This window comes from Ursus maritimus, unplaced genomic scaffold (genome assembly GCF_017311325.1).
Source record: "Ursus maritimus isolate PB19 unplaced genomic scaffold, ASM1731132v1 scaffold_19, whole genome shotgun sequence".
Taxonomy (NCBI): Eukaryota; Metazoa; Chordata; class Mammalia; order Carnivora; family Ursidae; genus Ursus; species Ursus maritimus.
This window is the reverse complement of record NW_024424341.1, coordinates 2,402,355-2,410,578: the sequence shown is the minus strand read 5'-3', so window position 1 is coordinate 2,410,578 and position 8,224 is coordinate 2,402,355. Positions and strand designations below refer to the sequence as shown.

The 8,224-nt window shown below is 47.5% G+C and overlaps 1 long non-coding RNA gene across 1 annotated transcript in view; it reads right to left on the bottom strand.

Annotated features, from left to right (window-relative positions):
- Nucleotides 1–3,847: 3,847 nt before the first annotated feature.
- The window catches only part of LOC103673836, a 137,594-nt gene continuing 133,217 nt past the window's right edge, over nt 3,848–8,224 (bottom strand). Inside the window, exons 3-7 of the long non-coding RNA XR_005835563.1 lie at nt 7,079–7,215; nt 5,958–6,139; nt 5,343–5,417; nt 4,137–4,245; nt 3,848–3,895 (exon numbers count right to left, since the gene is read on the bottom strand). This is a non-coding gene — a long non-coding RNA (uncharacterized LOC103673836). The remainder of the gene's footprint in view (nt 3,896–4,136; nt 4,246–5,342; nt 5,418–5,957; nt 6,140–7,078; nt 7,216–8,224) is intronic.

Genomic DNA, 8,224 nt, shown 5'->3' with positions numbered 1-8,224 from the left:
AGGCTTCTTGCTCCTGACATGCCGCTTAAACACGTTAGCGGAACGCCGGATGGAGTCCCCATGATTCCCCATCTCCTTCTGAGAGAATTCCCCGGGACGGACGAGGACGTAAACACATTGTGTCCCGTGGGCTTTGCTCCCCCACTGACGGCTCTCTCCACTGAAGGTTGAACTCTGGATGCTAAGTGGGTCTTCTGGTTTGTTTGGGTATATTTTTCTCTTTTCTTTTACCTTTTAACTAAAACACAACACAAAATAAGAGCTCTGATTGCATTCAGCTGTTAGGAGGGAAGTAACTATGCCTCCCCACCTCTGCTGGCAGAGATCAAACGTGACTTTCTCAAAAAACAAAAAGTGGAAAGTTTACAAATTCGGGACTCAGACCCTGCAACAGCGCGCCATCACTCCGAGCTGCCTGACGCGCTTGCTGGCAACACAGGCCTTGGTGTTTCTGGAAGCCCACGTGAAAGATAGCACCCTGTCCACTTTCTAGCCTTCCGCCAAAATAAAACAGTAAAGAATAAAGTATTAAAAAGTATTTTAAAAATAAAAAATAAAATAAAAATAATAGCCCAGAAGAGCAGCAGCAATAATCTTTGTATCAACTGAGGTCCTATCAGCCTGGCTGGCAAATTGAAACATAAAAATATTTTAAGCTGAAATTGTTCAAATTGTCTGGTTGAATTCATTTTCTAAAAAAAAAAAAAAAAATCTTGCCCCAAACAAGTTTATTCATATACATGAAGTCTGAAAGTGATTTTCCTTGCTGGGTTGAAACCTGAAATATTTTCAGCTAAATGAGAAAACGTTCACTGTTGAACGGCTTAGTAGAGCTGTCACAAATGTGATTTCTGGAAATAAACAAGATCGTAAGGAGGTTGGCCAGAGCAGAAATGTAAGTCAACATTAGTAGCTGGTGTCATTAAATTATCCCTTAAGCCAAGGTGCCAAGTGACACAAAATTTTTCGTGTTAATTCTAATACGATCACCTCCCTGGGTCTGCACAAATCTGAACGGCTCTCTCTCCAGAATCACTAATTTTATTTTCTTCAGTGTCCACATATCAAATAGCTCTCTCTGTTCTGCTAGCACACCCAAGTATTTGGGGTATACAAGTTCCTATTTTCTCCGTATCAATTTACAAAGGTTCACTTGATACAAATGTGGCTCAATAAACAATGTTTATTTTTTATGGGTTAGTATCTTGCTCAAGAAAATTAGAACTAAGTTTCAGGAAGATTTATTTTCATTTTAACTATTATTCACTGGTCAGTGCCACTCAATACTTAAATGACTTTCTCCCCAAAGGGCAAAATCTTTAAAGCAGAACAGAATTTATTTAAACAGCTGGGTTTCTTGCACGACCATCGTATTAATACAGAGACTTACGAGCGGTGGTGACTTGCACAGTTTGAAAATACGTACATGTTAAAAAGCCAGCACGCCATTCGATTAAATTTTTAAAGAACGGGACGTGATTAATCACTGCCAGACATGATGAAGGTATTATACTGTGCTACATGGATGTGTTTCTAGGTCCTTACATGGCGTTTCACATTGGGAGTCAAGTGAATTCCCTCACTATCTTTTTATTTTCCAAACACAAATGATACCATCATTTTTAGGGACAAAAGATAAGACTTCTTGCTGTTTCAAGTAGCGTCAATGTGCGTGCTGTTTCTTTTCAAATTAAACAATGTGGCAAATTATTACATAAAACAAATTAAGGAATCATGTTGTCTGTCCCATGAAGAACCAAAACATTGAAATCATCCACAATTGTCTTCAATTTAATTTTAACATGACATAGGTTGAAAAATGTGCTCATCGGGTTTGGGGATTCTCTCTAGTAAGAGATGGGGACAGAAGAATGTCTGTTTGTTCTTGAAATAAAGTGGGACCTTTCCTCAGTGGCAGAGCAGGAGACGGTGCCCTTGAGAACACTCGTGGAAGAGGAAGGTTGGGAAGCTCTAAGAGTGTGGGAGCAGCCGTTCAGCAGGTGCTGACAGAATGAAACACAGGGTCCAGGTGGATATTCCCACATGCATCCCTCACATCCAACGGAAAAGCCTTTTTTGAGAAGGTGAGACTCGGATGTATCGCTCACTGTGCACGCGTGACTTCCCGGGTCCGTGTGGATGCACGTGAGCTTCCTCACCACGCTCTCGCATGTACGCTCCTCATGGTTACTATAGGAGTATCGTAAGGGTGTCGGTGTTTCCCTCCTAAACATGAACAGGTAACAATTACATCTTGAAATAGCTGCTGAGCTTCTTTCATTTCTATCTTGAACGTTTCCGGGAAATACTTCTTTGAACGCTCGCTGGGCGCCTTCTCAGACCATTTCAGGAGGGCGATGCTTTTGCTAATTAACATTTGGCTTAAATACTTCACTCTTTCACAGCTTGGCATGTTTCAAGGGAGGCCTCAAAAACTTTTTACTTCTTACGTTTATCGCTGACTGGATGCGCTCTGGGAGAGGTGAAGAGGAACCTGACCGGAGACCTGACCGGATTTCGGATTTCGGGCAGAATCTCAGCGTCTTCCCCACCCCCACCTCCAGGGGCCACTCCAGAAGTAACATCGCCATCTGCCGGGCAGTAGGGGGGCCTGCATAAGAAGGCCAAGCTTTCTGCTCCAGCAATCCAATTAGAATACTTGCAAAATATGTTGAATAAATCGCCATAGCTTTCCGGCCAGGACAACGAGGACGGGACCCTCTAGGCAGACATGCAGGAAAGTGGCCACAGTCTTTTGGCACACCTCTGGCGTGCAGCAATTTCAAAAATGCTCTAGCCCACCGCCGTACCCTGTGACCCCCGAAATTGAGGAGGTGAAAAAAAGTGAGGGCATTGCTATCTTTAATTTCTAAGACTTTTATATTCGTTATGAATTTCCAGGGTGAAGGTTTATTTTCCCAGCGGTCAGCACCCACCTTTTCCTCCCCACACTTCCCCAGGCTGGGGGCAAAGGGGAGACAGACGCACACACTCACACCCCCCCTGGGGTTCTTTAACGTGACAAGGCTTCACCAACACAAGAGTACAAAACTGGGATAACCCAAATATTATTCTGAATCCTTTTTCTCAGGCACTTAAGCAAAACAGCTACCATTTTTGAAGTTTATCTAACTTTTCCTTATAAATACAATCACGTTCCGATCATACATCTGTCCGATGTCGGTTTCTGGATTTTCTTACGCAAATAACCAGCTTGCTTTCCTCCTTCTCCCTGCTCCTAACAGATCACTGGATTTGCCCTGAAATTTGAGCATTAATTGCTTTCTCTTGGTAATTAAAGGCAGGATATTCCTTTCACGAGAGAACTGCGTTGTTTTACAATTGCCTACACTCATTAGCATAGTTTCATGGAAAGAAGTCAATTGTGGCCTAGAATGTTAATATTTTTTTTTACAATCCTCCCAACATTTGACAAAGATGTTCAGAAGATTTTTAAAAAATAAACAACTTATGTTAAATGAAAAATACCATTACATTTGTTAGGTATCACAATGCACCCATTTTTAAAGAGAAACATTTTTACTGAACCTTATTTTTCTTTATTACACATCATAAAAATTTTTTAAGTGTCCTAGGAGCCTAAAGTCAGGCTTGCTATTGCATTACACTCAGGAATTACTTCATTTCATACATATATTCATTTCACGTATATGTATGCGGGTATAACCAAAGTATTTACATTTTGTAACTTAATTTCTCACTCAGTAGAGTTCGAAAGATCTGGACATTATAAAGGCAAACTCATTTTCTGCTGGAATGGAATGAGAAAATGAAAATTTTAAAATTCATTTTATTAGGTAAATTCAGGAGGGACTCACTGTTCGCCCTGAAATAAACCAGCCTGCTTCTGTTGACTTTCGCCATCTTTCGGAGCCTTAAAATGAAAACTGGAGTCAGTGCAGTTGGTGAGCTCACTCCCCCTCCCCTTCCCATCCCAGGTTTGTACAGACATCTAGAGGCTCCTTTCCTAAAAGCCGGCGGTGGTGCTGCAGGCTGACGGAGGGGTTCACGGAGGAGCCCCACCAAAGGTGAAGTGGTAGAGAAAGCCACAGGAGGCAGGACAGACAGACGGACAGGGTCAGAGCATCGCTGGAGGAAGACCAGGGAGTACTCACAATTTCCAGTGCCTGCTGCCGTCCGTCTCCCCGTCCCGGTTCCAAAAGAAATGTGGCTCTTTTGTGCAGAACCAGAAATGAACATCCAGGAAGTTGGCAAAATCACTAGCTAAACAATCAATAGGGGAAACACAACAAAATAAATTGCCAAATTTGGGGGATTTTTCCTCCAATAAAGGAATAGAAAAAGAGTAAACGGGAGGGTGGCGGGAAAGGGCCTATTTTATTTTCCTCTGTGAGACCGAGCCGGGCCCCAGATGGGCCTAAGTGTGGACCTGGGTACTTGCTGTCCTGCACCCACATAAGGGAGACGACCACCGGCCGACTCGGTGCTCGGACTCACTGCAGACCCCGAGACTCTGTGCGAGTTGTCCGAGTTCCTGCGGCAGATCTGAAATGAGTTTTCCTATGAAAATACACTTAAAACTCAGCGACCCCCACCCCTCATGAATGCCTTCAGTGACAGGAAATGTTAACCATTTTAAGCGCTTTTTATTTGCATTTGCTCCGAGGCTGAAGGAGTGAGGGAGAAATGTGCTCTTCATGGTCGGTGGCGATGGGGATGGAGGGGTGAGGCGGGACGTGTGTTTCTGGGCACGGGGAGAGCACCCTGGGTCCTGAGTTGGCCCCAGACAGCAGTGACTTCGCCTTGAATTCCCACAGAAGGGGGAGAGGGTTTGCATGTTGCAGTGAGTCGTGTTCCAAATTCCCCTGTGTTGTTGATGAATGAGAAGGCAGTGCCCTTCCACCCTCCGGCCGGGGACGGTAAAGCAAAGGGCCTGTCTTGCAATGTTTGTGGTGCCGAGATGTGTTTGTGTGAGTGTTTTCTCCCCGGGATCAAAAAAAGATTTTTTTTCCCCCAAATCAACTAAACACTGCAGCTCAGAAACACAAGGAATGTGTACAACATTGTCCTTCAGAAATCCATCTTGAATTTTTTTTAAAGTCCTCTCTTTGATCAAAAGCCGACAGAGAATTACATTTTTCTCCATTCTGTTGCATTTAACATGGACTCACACAGGGTGAGTTTAAACAAGCAGATGGCCTAAGCATGAATGCTCCTTTCAGTCTGAGCAGTCGAGGTGGGCTGGTCCGAGGGGGCGGGGGAACTGCAGTGGGGATTAGTTACAGAGAAGGGGCAAAAGCTGCCTGTTTCGGGGGCAGTTAAGACAAGAAGAAACCGGTGATGAGAACCATGGACACTACCTCCGTGCGCTGGGCCGTGGTCCTCTCGCAAGTGCACAGGGTAACGGCAAATCCTTCTGCAGGAAGGCAAACAGTCTGCTTCATTCAAGGGTGGCAAGTAGGGAAGACAAAACAAAACACAACAAAAACCCTTCAAAGTGTATTTCAGGAGATCGTCGAGTGCCCAGCGAGTGCATGGTAACCGCCCCCGGTTGGGAAATCCTGCACCAGAGCCCAGCTCTAGGAGCCTGGAGATGAAACGGGAAACTGAGAAAGGCCAGTCCTGGGTTGAGGGGCTTCAAGGGGTGGGTGCAAGCCGGGCCCACTCCCTCCAAGCCCCAGCAGAACAGCTGCTGTGGCCCCCATTATGGACTCTGAGCTACCAAGCCATGGCCGACAGGGACCAGGAGGATGCACACAGCTGGGGCACACATTCCAGGGCACGTGGACACTCTGATGTCACTGCTGACAGCCATGCCATCGTGTCTTCCCTGTGTCGAAGAGCGGAGGTGCTGGCTGATGTCTGTCTCTGTGTATGCTCCCCCTGACCTCAGAGACCCTCAGACGGCTCCCCACCCCCAACAAGTGCACAGAGCCCACAGAAAGGGACAGACTGCCTCACTACTGCCCACATACCGGGTGTTATAAGAAGTCCCCAAATCCCAGCCACTTGTTTGGATGAGGTCTGTGAACTGGCATCAGGGCCAGGTGGGTGGTAAGAAGGTCCAAGACAGCTTTTCCACTTTCCCTTGTACTGCAGGCATGGTGAGCATAACCTCCCCTCCGTGCTCCTTCTCCTCTGGGCTCAAGGTGGGCGGCTGGAAAGAAGGGAAGAAAGTTACAGGTCGTAGGGAGTAATTTATTGGCGATCGTGCATGCCCTCAAGAGAGCAGTTAATAAAAGGCCATGCGTTTACTGGAAGCTCGAACCAGACAAGAGGAGCTGGGACACTAACTGCAGACACTGACAAGGCTGGGCTGCTGTGAGCACGTTCCGGGGGCCTCTGGCCCGAGGACCCCACAGCCCAAGGGCCGTCCCACCCTGGCGCCTCTCACGGATGTGTCTCCATTCCCCAGGCTGCTGAGCTGACCTGTGGTGTCCCCAAGCTCGTGTGCTCCGATTCCAGCTCTCCCACCGTGTCGGGACTGACGCAGCCCCACGCCCAGAGCTGGCAGTGTCCTGACAAGCTGGCGAAGGCAAGAGAGCCTGCAGGGGTAGGAAGACGAAGAATGTTCTAGAAGGGGACAGAGTCCAGACCCTGGGCCAGGACACAAACAGCACCCACTTCCTCTTCTACTGGTCTTTGTCTGAAACACAGACAATAAACCAGGGGCGGGAGGTGTGGAGACCGCACGCGCACACGCACACAAACACCTCCTATTTGTCACTCGTTTCCTTAAATCCCAGACTATTTCTTCTTACTAAAGTCTTTTTTTTTTTTTTTACACAATTTTATCCCTACTCTCACAGAGCTTCCCTCCTTAGTACAAACAAAGGTATTTCCCACAGCCCTGGTGCTGGAATGTTCTAAAATGCTAACATCGACACATTTCTACTTCATTTTATTACAGAAACGTTATTTTATGGTCCGGAGTGTGTGGTGTGTGTGAAGAGTAGGCAAAGGAGGGGTTCCCCTATGGAGGGGAGCTGCCCGCGGTGCCGCTGCCTCATATAAATCCCGAAAAGTGACAGTCAAGCTGGCAGGAGAATTTGGGAAACCAACAGACAAAATATACAGTGCAGCCCGTGGGCCTCACCTTTACAAGGCAGAGAGAGCTTCTGGAATGGACGGGCTGGGACCTCCGGGGCCGCTCATTAGGCAGTTGATGAATTGGACAGGGGGCCCACTGCCCTCCTGGGGCAGTGAAATGCTCGAAAACCAAGTTTTATTAACCTAATAAAATGAAAAGAAAAAAAAGTCAGGGAAATTTCAGCTGCAAGAATAAATGCAGGAAGCACAGTAAGTTAACCTACTTTTAATATATTTGGAACGATTCTGGTGGACAACAGCCGCTCCCACAAAGACCCCACGATCCCGATGCTGGATTTCAGCTGACTGGCCAGCAGCAAGCCACAGCGGTCTAGACGCCTAGCGATGCCCTGTTCTCACGTTCTTAGGAATGAATTATAAATCAGTACTTTTTCATCTTATCTGACGCCACAGCCAGGGAGTTTCAAGAAGGAAAAATGACAAAGGGATGTCTTTGGGGCAACCGTGGGTTCTGCAGAATGACGTGGATGCTGCCCGATCCTAGCCAGGACAGGAATGTCATCAGCACCCAGGAATCTGAGCGCACCCACCTTGCAGAGCAGAAATAAGAGAATTAGAGCAAATAAGTCCAGCATATGCAGACATGACAAGGTGTCCATTATTCACAAATACCTTCAGGGACCCTCGACTTTGAAACTGGGGGCTGGGAGGGTCTAGTTTAGGAAGGGGCCAGCACCAGGTGAGGCTCCCTACCTCTCCCGGAAGACGCACGCACAGCAGCGAGTGGCCAGGTCAATCAGCCACTTGCTGTGCGGACCTGAGAACGTGCCTTGTCCAGCCGGGGCACCTGGCCTGGCCCCCTGCTCACTTTGCTTGAAACTCCAGAAGGCAAGAGAGCTTTATTGTCTCTGGATCCCGGAGGTAAAGGCTGCTAGCGGTTCTGGCTCACGCGGTGCCCGCACACGGGAGGGAGGACACGTGTCAGCCCCAGACGTGTCAGCAAGAACATGCCACGGAGGGAAAGCTGCCTCCTGCCGGATCCCCGATTAGATGCACACCAGCTCAGAGCTGGCCTCATGGCACCGTCACCCGTGAGGCAACGTGTGCTCAGAATCACCCCCAAATCACCCCTCTAAATCCAGGAGGGAGGGGTAGCCCTGTTCAGCGGGCGACGCACACTCCCCCACGGCCA